Source organism: Castanea sativa, chromosome 11 (genome assembly GCF_040712315.1).
Source record: "Castanea sativa cultivar Marrone di Chiusa Pesio chromosome 11, ASM4071231v1".
In the NCBI taxonomy this organism is placed as follows: Eukaryota; Viridiplantae; Streptophyta; class Magnoliopsida; order Fagales; family Fagaceae; genus Castanea; species Castanea sativa.
The window spans coordinates 25,255,296-25,269,514 of record NC_134023.1 but is presented as its reverse complement, the minus strand read 5'-3'; the positions used below and the strand labels follow the sequence as shown (position 1 = coordinate 25,269,514).

General features: G+C 32.1%; 2 long non-coding RNA genes across 2 annotated transcripts; both read right to left on the bottom strand.

The window, feature by feature from the left end:
• Positions 1 to 4,381: 4,381 nt before the first annotated feature.
• LOC142617869 (uncharacterized) lies at positions 4,382 to 6,632 on the bottom strand. Its single transcript, XR_012841079.1, has 2 exons — positions 6,352 to 6,632; positions 4,382 to 4,967 (listed from the first exon to the last, which is right to left on the bottom strand). It is a non-coding gene; the product is annotated as an uncharacterized LOC142617869 (long non-coding RNA).
• A 5,838-nt stretch (positions 6,633 to 12,470) lies between these two features.
• On the bottom strand, positions 12,471 to 13,981 carry LOC142614471 (uncharacterized). The gene is made up of 2 exons (XR_012840455.1): positions 13,818 to 13,981; positions 12,471 to 12,824 (listed from the first exon to the last, which is right to left on the bottom strand). It is a non-coding gene; the product is annotated as an uncharacterized LOC142614471 (long non-coding RNA).
• Between the last annotated feature and the right edge of the window lie 238 nt (positions 13,982 to 14,219).

The window sequence follows — 14,219 nt, the reverse complement described above, 5'->3', positions numbered from 1 at the left end:
TGGTAAATTTGACGTGGGTTGCAATGGCTCCAAGTTGCCGATTGTGAGGATTGTTTTTATTCATATGGTATAAATTATTTTATATTATTGTAATAGCTTGTGTGTTAAATAGTAGATAGCATGTAAGGTGAATTATGAAATAATGCTAAAGTAGTAAAAGTGGATTTTGGTGTGTTAAAGTGTTTTTTTTTTAGGAAACTGGATGCTAATGCTCTAAGTGAGGAAATTAATGTCATGCGATCACTTGTTAAAAACCATTTAGGAGTGAATGAGAAATTGACTTCTAATGTGTCCATTTGAATATGGTTTTAAGTGGTGAAAATCCTTGAGTCCAACATATAAAATGAATGGGATATTTTATGAGTTTATATGCTCATGGACTAGACATTGGATTTGGCTTAGATACTTATGATTTGTGCTGCCCTATCCAAATAATTATTTTTATGATTTTTTTTTTTGTGTTAGTTAGTTTGTACATGATGATGCCGAAAAATCATCAGTAAATTGCAAGCACTCCTCAAACCAAAGCAACACCTGCAAAAGGAAAAAAGAGTACCTAAAAGAGAGCACCGGTGTAGTGCCGGCCAAACCCCCTCCGAAAGTCAAGTTAGAGTCTTATTTTTCAACCTTAGAGTGCCAGAGTTGAGATTATTGTGCGTACCTTGATGCTAGGGTTTCTGGAGTATTTATATTGGCGTAGAATTTCCTTTCCTTTTAGGATTCTACTTCCTTCTTGAGCTCTTTTCCATATAGGAGTCTTCTTATTATGGTCAAACGTGTAACGCAAGAACCCCAGGTGTACACTCTTGCGTGGAGATAAAGCAAAGCCAAGTCAAACACATTGTGTGACAAACAACTAAGGATTTATAATCAATCAATTATCGGACGGGTACTCAATGATCGGCACCGTCCTATATGCATTCCCACGGTATTAATCCGTCTACTTCCACTCCGTCCTCATAGGACGGAGAAAAGATCCGTCTCATGTTTTTCTTCCTCTTCAGTACAAAACAATTTTTTTCTAAACAATATATCTGTTCACCAGTGTCTTTATATTCATTTATCTCTCATTCATAAATGTAAGGTTTTTTGAGAGACAATATATTAATTTGCATAAAAGTTGCATGGAGTCAAGAAAGAAAAAAAAAGATACAATTATGTTCAATGTGCATGGAGATTGTAGTGCTTCTCTACATGACGTTGATCATTGTATATTGGGATGTAGACATATGTGAACCTCACAACATGATTCATGAAATAGTGTGAGTGATGAACTCTATCTCAATGAGATTGTGTCAAACACAAGCCTTGATTAAATTTGCATCATTCATTCTTCATGCATTTGATTTGTAAGTTATTTAGTTACTTTATAAATTTCTTCTTATTTACAAAATCTATTTTTTGGTCTTGCCAATTGAATCTATTTGTATTCTTGTTTATAATTAGATCAGTTTGTTGTTATTGTTTACATAATAAATTAAAAAAATTTCTACAATATAAATCAATAATATTAAGACAAATATTGATTTCTTAATTTATTTTTGTGATTTATATGAAAGGTTTTGTGTGCCTTCTTCTAAATAATTATGATCCATGATTACGTGATTGAGATTGAGAAATTTTATTCTAAGTTTTGATGGTTTTGGCTTTTCGGGTATTATGTTATTAATAGGGCTGTTCACGGGTCGAGTTTGTGCCCAACCCGGAACTGACCCAACAACTTTGAGTGGCAAAGCAGCTGACCCGTTGCCAACCACCAAAAACCACGGGTTGATTGAGTCAGTTTTGCTTCAGGTGGATGTCGATCTATTTTGGTTGAAACAGACAGAGAGCAACAATCTAAAATGGCGTCGAAGATTTGTCCAGATCTTGACATTGTTGGTGGAAACCTAGCTGGATCTCGATGGATCTAGTCGAGATATGGCTAGATCTCGACAAATCTGGTTGAGATTCGGCCAAATCTTAAAGGATCTCGCCGAGATCTTGTCGGATCTTGATGGATCTTGTTGAGATATTGTCGATCTTATCGGATCTTGTCAAGATCTCGCCAAGTCTTGACGGATCTCATTGAGATATTGCCGATCTCATTGGATCTTGACAAATCTTGTCAAGATCTTGATGGATCATGTCGAGATCTTACGGATCTCATTGGATTTGCGTCTGAGATAGAGGGGAAGGGCGATGAACAGTGAGATCTTGGAGAGGCTGGCAATTGGGTTGGTTGAACTCAATTTTTTATGCGAAGACCCGCCAATTGACTCGCAGATTTCGGTTCCTAGACATAGAGATCTGCTGTCAACCATTGTTGGTGTCGGTCTGAACGGTTTTCGGTTCGAACTGGGCAATTTGGGCGGGTTGGTTTGTTGGCAGGTCAAACTAGGACACCCTTAGTATGTGACCATAAGAAATCATTTTTAAATTTTGTTTACATGTCAATAACAAATTTGGTGATACACTACTAGCCTTTTTTTCCTAGATTTAGATTTAAAGCATTATTCATGTTGTGGACACCATATTGTTTAGCCCTCGATTTATGTGTCAGACCCCTAAATTCTAAAAAATTATATTTTTATTTAAGGGGCCATGGGAATGTCGAGAAAAATGTAATTTATCCTGTTTGGATGTTGAGTTGTTTAAATTTTCAGTCTAAGGTCAAAATGACCAAAATGCCCTTAGTTGATCAAAATTTGACCGAAATGACTAAAGACCAAATGAGTTCATGGTTTCACCAAAATACAAAATTTCCAATTTTTTTACGTCAAAACCGACATTGTCAAATGATTTTAGCAACTTTGACCATAGTCAACCCAAAGTCAATTGTAATTTGACTGAGATTTGACCATTTGATCGGGATAAAATTTGAGCTCAAATGAAAGAAAATTGAATTCATTTAAAATGATTGCTCATGGATCAAAATTGGAGCCAGAAAGAGTGAGATATCATGAAAAATATTAGAAAACTGTCCATTTTGGTTGTCTTACCGAGGCTATAATTATTCGAGGTGGGGGCATTGTGCCAAAAAGCTAGTACTTTCTTGAAGTATGTAAAGAGAGCTTTTCAATGATACCTCATTTGAGTCAATCTAAGGTCTGAGAACCAAGAATTAAGATCAAGAAAGTGTTTGGAAATCTTGAAAAAAATTTCTTTTCAGACAAAATCAACCTAAGATGCCTACTTTGAGCTCAAATTTAGCACACATAAACCTTGCAGACAGGTCGAGTCAATCGGGTTACAAGTCAGGTCAACCCATATTTTTTACATGAAAAAAGAAATTAAAAAAACAACTCAATGCCTAATTTTTAGAGAAAATGAATAAAATCAATCAAGGAAATGAATTGCACATAATTCCCCCCCCCCCTTTTCATTAAGTGGGGGCACCTACTATTAGATTAATTGTGTTCTTATTATACATATGAGGGGAAAAAAACCAAAAAATATAAAACTTTCCATATCCTTCCAATTCTGACAATTTAAGCATGACTAAAATTCTTTACAATTTTGATAACAAAATCTTTATTGTTAATAACTCACAACCAGAATGCTTATAATTACAAATTTACAACTTGAGAGAGAGATAGGTCCTAACTCCTAAGGAGCACCAAAAGGTATATATTATAAGTTTACACACTTCAAATTTGATGATCACTAATACTATCATTCCCATAAAAGAAGAAAAAAAAAAAGTAAAAGTCATGGACCATGTCAAGTTATCAACCTTCTTAAGTGCAAATGTTCCTTTTGCATTGAAAGATAAACTAAATTTAAAAAAAAAAATTTTTAAAAATAAACATAATATATTAAGTAAAGAATAACAAGTAAATATGTTATAAGAATTGAACTCATATTTACTCAACGTTAGAAGTAGATTCAACACTAGAAATATTTAAATTTGTGAACTATAGCTCAAGTTGGCTAATTTCGTCAATATCTTCATCTACAATACAATATTTTAATAAAACTTAAATGTACCATGAAAGCAAATCACTAAAGAGTTAAAATCGTGTAACTATGACTCCGTAAATAAATTAGATTACCTTCAAATTCATATAACCAACTTTTTTTAGTGCACAATGTAGCTTCCATATTCTAAAGTAAAAGACGTGATCGAAATCGAGTAGAAATTTTTTTTCTAGTGCTAAAACTTGATTCAAAAGCAACAGTGATTATAGGAATGTTCATGAGATCCCATGCCATTAAAAAAACTTTGAAAACCGATTGTGATTCTCTTTCCACCAAGAGAGAACTTCCAACTTTAGATTTGCTTTTTGTTAAGTCTAGACTCTTCTAAATACAAGTCCAATTGATTTTTTTTTTCTTTTTGAACTTAGAAAACCTTTATAATACTCAAATTCCTAATCTTAAAAAAAATTGTAATTAAAAATAATACCACACAACATTACAATTTTCATTATTAAAAAACATTCCACAACATATATCAAAGAAAATGCAATTTACTTACATCATCTTCCATATCTTCATCATGATCATCCATATTACCACGACTAGAACTGCCGACACAAGATGAAACATTTGTAATGGCCATAGGCTTGGGGCATTCATATTTTGTAAAAGGTTTATACAATTGAATTTGAACACGCTCCACCTTCATTTCAACAATGTGTTTAATTGGTTCTATCTTCTTGAAAGTGTAGTCCACAAAATCTAACTTATACCTTGGGTCAAGAACAATAGCACAAGCTAGCACCACACTATAATAATCTCAATATTTGTCAAATTTACCTTTCATTTGTTCTACCATATTACTGATAAATGAATCTTGACTCTCCATTTCTTCATGTAAGATCAATTCAACTTGAGACACTCCATGAAAATATAATCTATTGTGGCATAATCGATTCTAGAAAATAGAGTTGTAATTTCATTGAAAGGTTTCAAAAATCGAGTCATTCTTTCAAATCTATTCCATTCCTCCCTTGATGGAAAATGTTTGAAATTAGCATCTTCTTCTGCCAAACAGTTCAACACAAAACAATATCTCACAGCATTATCAAACATGTTATATGTTACATTCCATCTTGTAAACACATCTAGATATAGACCTTTTATTATCTTAACACCATGTATCTTGGCAGATTCATCAAATCTACATATTTTACTCTCTGATCCTCTAAGATATTTCATATTTTACTGGATCTTAATCATCAAGCCATCTATCACTTTCAATCCTTCTTGAACAATACAATTCAATATGTGAGCATCACAATGCACATTGAAAAAAATGCACTACATAACAGTAAACTTTTTTGATTAAACTTCTTATTTATAAAATCTTATCAATTATTATTATTAGAGCCATTTTTCAGGTAATGGAAAATAATTTTTCCTCAATACCCCAATCTTCCAAAAAAAATTAATATTTTCTCTGATAAAAGAGTTCCTATGTGTGGAGGTGACATATGGCAAAAATTCAAGATGATATTTTTCAATTCCTAATTCTCATCTACATAATTGTGTTGTAAGACAATATAACCCTCACTTGTAATAGAGTTCCATATATCCAAAGTCAAACATATTCTATCAGGAATTGATTTCAACTTATTTTTATGTCGTCATTCTCTTTTTTGTAAAGTTTTTGAACATTGGCTTTTGCAGTATTCTTAGAAATATGTTTAACATCTGGATTTAGATAGTTTAATTTCTAATGCCTTCATACTCAACAAAGCTAAATGGTAAATTATGTTTAATAATAGTCTTAACTAACATTTCACAATACTCTTCTTTACTTATCTTTCTTTGTGACACATTGTCATGTCTTTCAGCATCTTGTTTTATTTCGTTTCGTTTAAGGCATTTGAGAAGATGGGTAACGCAAGTTTGTTGTTCCATTATGACTATCCACCAAATATTTTTCTTGCACCATTGACAAATAGTTTTACATACTTCATCATCATCAATAGGAAATTTCACAAAATCAGCCCATATGTCAGAAATGGTATTTTTTCAGAAATTTTTTTGTACTCTTAAACTTTGAATTTGAAATAACTATTAGAGATGGTGAATGATTAGTGGAAGTATCCATAATTGCAGTATCATCATCACTTTCCTAATTTACAAACAGAGATGCAACTATACTCTATTTATCAAGTTAAAAAGCATAATTACAATTACAATTTTAGTCTACTCAAAACATCTAAAGAACTGAACATAACAAAATACTAGACATCCAGATCACAATGAGTCAATGACATTTTTAATTTTTTTTCAACAACCAAACACATAAACATAAAGCTAGTAGTAGTAATATATTTCTAAATCATAATATTAAAGAATTAACATAAAAATTGAAAACATTTAGGGCTTTGTGAGAGTGATAAAAAATATTTAAATTACCTTCCCCATCGTTGATGTTTTGTGGTTGTTGTCCTCTTGATGAGTCAATAGGTGGAGAGATGGAGGCTATGAGTGGTGAGAAATAGAGAAGAGTTATGTAATAGATTGATAGTGTGAGACTTGTGAGACAAGCTTTTGCCTTATATGGTATCTTGCAACGCATTTATGGAGAGAGAAAAGGTGGTTTGGTTGAATTCTGAAGATTGAAAGGTAGAATCGTAGAAGGAGGCGAAGAGTGAAGAGAGAGTACCTAAAAGGGAAAGAAAAGACTAAGAGAAAGAGAGGTGAGAGGACCGAGGAGAAAGCTAGGTTGTGCTATTTTGGACTTTTAGTTTTTAGTTTAGTTTTGTACTATTTGTTTTGAGCAAGACTTAGGTACAGTATTTATGTGCTGTTCCTTAGGTTTTCCTTTTAAGATTTTGCCATGTAGATTTTTTTTCATAGGAAGGAAGTACATTTTTAAGTTAAGTAGCCACATAACTGAATCTTAAGAGAGAGACCTAAGGAATAGCACCTAAAGTACTATACCTAAGTTTTATCCATTTGTTTTATGCTAGTGTTAGTTGTGTAGTGTTGTTGCCGTATTATACCATTATGTTTGTAACTTAGCATTTAAGTTTAACTCTACTACTATTATACATTCTATACTAGAGTCTAGTGAGTCTACTGAGCACTAAATATTCAAATCAAATGAGTCTAGGTCTTTTAGATTTTAATTTTTTTTGCATTTTATGTTTTATTCCTTTTAATTAATTTTTTTTTAAAATAGATGGGGGTGTCACTAGTAGCTACTTACTAGCTAGGCAGTGCCAATGCAATTTTTTGTGCCTTTATGCACCTAGCATCTAGACGTGTAGTCTAAATATTTATTAGGAAAAAAAATTTTAAAAATAGATCAGGTCACAGGTTAGATAGGTTTAGTTGGGAGGTTCATAGAAAATGGATCGAGTCATAGTTTATCCTGTTTTTTATTTGAGTAAAAAAAATCGAGTTCAAGAATAGTATTTTCCTTCGAGTTTGGGTTGGGTCAATGAACCTTGACCCGTCTTGCCATGTCTAAGCACACATTGGCGATGTTGGAGACAAAAATCACGTACTTTATTGAAGTTATCTCTACATCCTAGAGCAAAAGGCATTGCCAAAATATATTTGAATTTATGGAAATTGATCTAGCAAAATTAGGGGAAAAACCATATTCGGGTGCAAAAAAATGTGAACCAGACAAGTTTTAGGACTCGTAACTTTTTTATCCTTGATCTAGATGTCACAAAGTTTGAAGTTTTTGAAAATAGTAAGTGAAATCTTTCCAATGGCACTAGAATCAGTCAATTTGGATGTCTCTAGGTCTACCCAAAATTAAGCAAAATGCACTTAAAAAACGAGACTTGGAAGCCAGGTGCATAACCCCTGGGCTCACACTAAACATGCAATTGGCTTTTAGGGTAATTTTTTGGCCTATAAAAGCTAGTCTTCCACCCCATTTTTGTTTGGTTCAATTTTTCACACTTTTCTATGCCTTTTCTCCTAGTTCCAGTTTCTATTAATCTCTCTTTGATTTTATCTCCATTGGGTTGATTATGTTCTTATTCATTTACTTTAGGCTTTCTACAGTATTTTGCTATATTGTAAAGTCCTTTCCTTTATTTTGATGGATTGAGGATGGGATGCTCATATTGAATTTCTAGCCATCATTTACATCCATTCACCAAAACCATCAAAGAAGTTTGGATTTAGGGTTATATTTCCTTAATAATGTTTTGATATTGTATCTTTTATGATTTCTATGTTTAAATCTTTGATTTATGTTGATATAATAATGGATATACACTTGGAATACCTTTGTTGAGGGTAAGATGTCCATGTTGACTTTGTAGTTAATGTGTATATCCATAGACTCAAATCACCAAATGAGTTTGGATTTAATGCATTTATTTTTTCTAGATTAAAATCTTGGATTATTTGATGATGCTTGTATGCTTTAAACGATTATATCATGCTAGATTGATTTGATTTCATGATTATTTATATTTTATTTATAGATGTAACTCCTATTGCTTATTTTGTGATGTAATAATGTATTCATTTTGTTTGTACATACACATCCTTCTCGGATTTTGCTTACATTTTGGATTGTTCTTTGTCATAGTACTTAGATCCAAGTTCATTTATACCATTTTCTTGAATTTATTCCAAATGGATGATTAGAGACTATTTGTTTATATCATTTCATGGATTTGCATGACTATGTATATATTTGAATATTGTCATAGTACTTTCATATGCCTACTATGTGCATCATGAAATATTTACTTCCATTTGTGTCATTCATATTTCTAGTATGTGCATCATGACATGCTTACTTCTTTTATGTTATTTGTATGCTTAGTATGTCCATAACATGTTTAGTTTCTTTGATGTCATTCGTATGCCTAATATGTGCATCATGACATGTTTACTTTCCCTTTTATGTCATCCATTACCTAGTATGTGCATCATGACATGCTTACTTCATTCATGCCTTGTTTGGGTAACCTTAATGATATTTCATGCCTTTGCTTAGATAAATGGGTTTTAACATGTTGATTTCTTGTTTATTTCTTAAAGCATGACCCGTGAGCAGGGGCGGAGGTAGGGGGGTCGAAAGGGGGCAATTGCCCCCCCTGACCTCACCCAAACCCCACCCCCTTATATATATATATATATATATATATATATATATATATATATATATTTATTTATTTATTTATTTATTTTTTTTCTTTTAGATTTAGTATTTGTTTTGTTTAAGTTTTTGTTTGCTTTAAGCTTATGGTCTTCAACTTTGCAATTGCATGTAATTGTGCTACGTGGCTGTCACTTTTGGCTCCAGTTGTAATATACTCTTCTCGGCCGGTGATTAGTAAGAAGCTCTTTTAACTTCGTATAATAATGACTATATATTGATTTTTTTTTTAACTTTTACTTGTTTGAAAAATATACTTATAGTCACCTATGAAGTATCTTAAATACAACAACATTTATACTAAATCTAGCCTTACACACAAGGAAAAAAAAAAAAAAACTTAACACTTACCTTATATTTATATGTTAATCAAATTTTTTGTTTAATTAGTTAAGTATTTTTTTTCTTATACGAATTAAAAAAAATTGAAATTGATTTTCTCTTCAATTCTTTATTTTCATCTTGCCTCCTCTAAATTAAAATCCTAGCTCCGCCACTGCCCGTGAGTAGGACCTCTTGTGAAATTAGTCCTATTTGTTCACAAGAGATCCATGGATCCTCTAAGGGACTTTGTTTGTCTATTTGTCTATTTAGTTCCATGATCCAATCCAAAAGATCTACACCATTCTTACTAATACCTCACCCATTTATTGTTTGCCTTAATGTCTATGTTGATTGTTTTTATTTTGGTGTTTGTGTTGATTGTGTTTGCATGCCATTGATGGAGTATACAATGGACTTTCAAGAGGCAAGCAATGGCATGTGATTTGAACCTAAGGTTTTTCCTCTCCATGAGGTTATCCTTTCACTTATAAACTTTTCCATTAGAATCTATGCATATTAGCTTTCCTAGCTTATATTGGCCTATACCTATGCTTTGTATGCTTATATGCTGTGTGATGTGTGTTAAAATTTGAATTGTGTGCTTTGGATGATGGATGTTTGTGATTAAGAGACAAAACCTCAATCATGAAATTATTTATACCTTGGGATGAGAGCATGTATTCAAGGCTTATGTTGTAGACAAGTGTCCATGTTTAATTGTGTGCATGATAAGCCTACATATGTGATTGCCTCCATCTATGTCCGCTATTGACACAAGGTCTCAACCAAACATATTAGTGCACATAGTACACACAAATGCAAAACCCTGCAGATGTGCCGTGACGCACCTAAATGCGAAACTTTGTCAAATTTTACCATGAAAATGAAGCAAAATACTGCCAAAATTTCATTACAAAAGTTTGGCAAGGATCACGTTGTTTATGCCATGACACACATGGTTCGAAACTTTGTCACATTTTTATCATGAAAATAAGGTGAAATGTTAGTGAATTTCATCCTATAAATCTAACATAAATTTGAATAAGTTAGCGAAATATTGATGAATACCACACACCTTTCCAAAATAATTTCAAAACCCAAAAACATTTAGCCTCAAAAGCTACTGCCAATAATTTACGTTTTTCTTCCAATAACTAAAATTTAAGAACAAATCAAAACAAAAGACTATTAGGTGGTAGGCGATGTAAGGTGCCTAACACCTTCCTCATGCGTAACCAAATTCCTAAACCCATGAATTTGATCAAGATTTTTTTTTTTTTTTTTATCATTCTTTATATTAGGAAAAATAGCATTTTCTTAACCTAGGCTTGGTAACAAAATTAAATAGACATATATAGACACCTCATTTTGTACCCGTTAATAACCTTTGGTCCCTAGGCATAATAATGAACTTGAAATATGTCAATCAAGGGTAATTTCAAGTGTTCTTCATAGTTCAGAGGTAATCACAATTCAAAAGTACTTAAACCGCTTTAAAAACGATGCTGAAAAATGACATTTTCTCACTATTTTGACCATAACTTTTGAATGAGAGGAATTTTGGATTGCAAAGTAGACATCATGGGCTTCAATTTGAAAACAAATTTTGCCCAATTTAGATTTAAAATGAGTGAGTATTAGCTGTTTGAAGTCGGGCCATTAGTGCAATGAAAAATTAGGTTCTACGTACCACCTTTGAGACTGCATGCGCAACCTTAATTCTAGAACTCTATATTTTCATATGTATGGCCCCAAAGCTTCAATCTTTGGGTTGGGCTGCCCTAAGACCCTTATGAACATTCGAAAACCTCTAAAATGCCCCCCCAAACCCTAGTTTACTCTTAGTGGCAGCTCCACATTGGGTCTAGGATGGTCATAGGACCACCCTAACTTGGAGAAAAAAAATTATTATATATAAATTTTAAAAAAAATTATGATTTTTTTATCCTAAAAAAAAATTGTGACTACTCTAAATTTTTTTAAGCCCAACATAATTAAACTTTAGACAAAGTTTGACAATAAACTTGATTGTAGATTAAGATTATAACTTCACTTAATATTTTTTTATTGGATGTAAATTTTAACAAATCCATTTTTGGATTACATTTTATCTTATATCTTTCATACTTGCAAAATTTAAGAAAATCAAAATTTTGTTCCTTCGTACTAAAATGAAAAAAACAAAGTTAGAGAAATGAAATAAATTCAGGTGAAACTCAAAGAGTGGGTATAGCATTTTAGCCACAATTTTGATGGAAGTTGGAATGGGAGATCTTAATTGAATAAACTTGAAACTTAGATATCTGAAATGAACAAAAACAAAGTTAGAGAACTGAAATGAATTCTGGTAAAACTTAAATGGTGAGAGTATAGTATTTTAGCCAAAATTTTAGTGGAAGTTGAATGAAGGATCTTAATTGAATAAATGGTAAATTGGAAATTACAACCCTGAAGTTTGAAGCTGTTTGCATTTTACCCTCAAAGTTTCATAAATTTGGTTTTACACTCTAAAATTTAGTTTCGTTAACAATTCACCCCTCAGTTAGTTTCTGCTATTAAATGACACATCATGTGTTAACGTGTTTTTTGTTTTGCCAAATCAACCCCAAATGACACCGTTTAAGTTAAGACTAGGAGAAAAGCTGACATTTTAAAACGATGCTATTTTAGCCAAATGTTAAAACGCAAGCCTCTTGCTTAAACAACATCGTTTCAAGCCAAACTAAGGGCACGTTTGATAGCCTATAATAATAATTACATTGGAATAGGAATAATAATAATAGATATTACAAGGAATACAAAATAATATAATGTAATATCTATTAGTATTCATTTGTTTGGTGACAACACAATAATAGAACCCTAAAAACAATTGAATGAAAGTATTTTAAATCAAACTTAAAATATATTTTAGAAAATATCTTATTCATATAATTATATTTTTTTTAAAATAATATTTTTTAAATTTAAAAGAGAGATTAGTTATTTTTATGATTTTTTATTTTCATAATTATTATATACAAATGAAAAGTTTGTTTATTTAGAAATATATTAATTGTAAAAATTAAAACACTTACCAAAGAATAACTATTACATTTCTTTAGAGATAAATAATTATTCCTCATAAGGACTATTCTTTATAATAAAAATATAATCAAACTACTGAATAACTAAACTAAAGTAATGATTATATTACAATGCTTATTACGGTTTACCAAACATACCCTACGCTTTTAGGTAGGTGAACCCAGATAGCCAGATCTCCCTAACCCAGCTCCTCGGCTCGTGGGAACCCAGATCCTCAGCTCGCATCGTGAACCCAGACCATTGGCTCCATCGTCGAAGGCTCCAAGCGACGTCAATGATGAGTTATCTTTCTCTTATCTCTACCTCTCTTTCTCTCTCTTTTTGGATTTTGCTTTTGTCGCTAGGTTTGGAAGTAAACAAAACCAAAGAGAACAATGAAAGTGAAAGAAATTACAACCGAAAGATTTGAATAAGGGAGACAAATATCGATATTAGCATGGATTAGTACATACCAAATTAAAATTCAATATAACGAAATATAACAATAAAGAGCAAGGATATGCAAATAATTAACATGCTCCAATAAACTATATGATTTCTCAATAAGCAGATTATACTCTGCAACAATCTCTATGATTAAGTTCGTATAAACTTCATGCGTCAATAGTATAGAATAGAAGGGAAAGTAAGAGGACAGATTTCCAATTTTAAATCTTTAATTCTTTCATATTAAATAATGATAATTTTACTTATCATATTTGGAATAATCATTATGTTCATCTAGCAACAAAAACCTGAAAAATCAAAATCTTTTCAGCGACAAAAACCAAAAAGAGAGATAAACAGAGTTATAGGCACAGAGAAGAGCAACAAATCCATCAATAAAAAAAACCCAACATATACAAATCCCTAATGGCCTGTTTGGAAGTTTAGAGAGGGAGGAGAGTAGAGGAGAGGAGAGTAGTGGGGAGGAGAGTAGAGTGAAATAATTACCCTCCACCTTGTTTGGATGTTTTTAAAATTGAGATGGAGAGGAGAGGAAATGATTAAATAGACAAATTTACCCATATTTGAAAATAAATTGCAATATTGGTCTATGATTAATTGGTTTGTAATTTTGTTAATTTAAAAAGGGTAAATTGGAGAATTCATTTGGTCAATAATTTATCTACTCTACTCTCCCTCCAAATCTCTCCAATTTGGGGGAATTAAAAATGAAGGGTTAGAGGTAGTTGAAACCCCCCCAAACTCCTCCAAATCCCTCCCCCTCCTCCCTTAAAAAACTTCCAAACAAGGGATTTAAATTACTCTCCCTCCCTCTATCTACTCTCCCTCCTTTTTTAAACATCCAAACAGGCCATAAGAGAGAGAGAGAGAGAGAGAGAGAGAGAACTCAACGTCATCGTGGCCGCCGCCTTGGACTTGATCTGGTCGAGCTAATGGGTTCAGGATGAGCTGATGGTTTTGGTGGATGGGTTCACACTGCTTTGCAATTTGGGAGGAGGAGGAGCAGGTACAGGGTGATTTTGAGTTTTGAGTTAGGCAAAAACGGTGTCGTTTTTACTATGCAACTTTTCCCTTTGTCTTTTTTTTTTGTGAGAAAACTCTTCACTTTGTCTTAACTTAGAAATTTCATAGTATAAAATCAAGTTTTTGAAATTTTGGTGTGTAAAATCAAGTTTTTGGAACTTTGGTATGTAAAATCCAAATTACCCAAAATTTCAGAGGTGCAATTTGTAATTTATACTTTAAGGGTGTTATTTGTAATTTACCCTTAAACAAACTTGAAACTTAG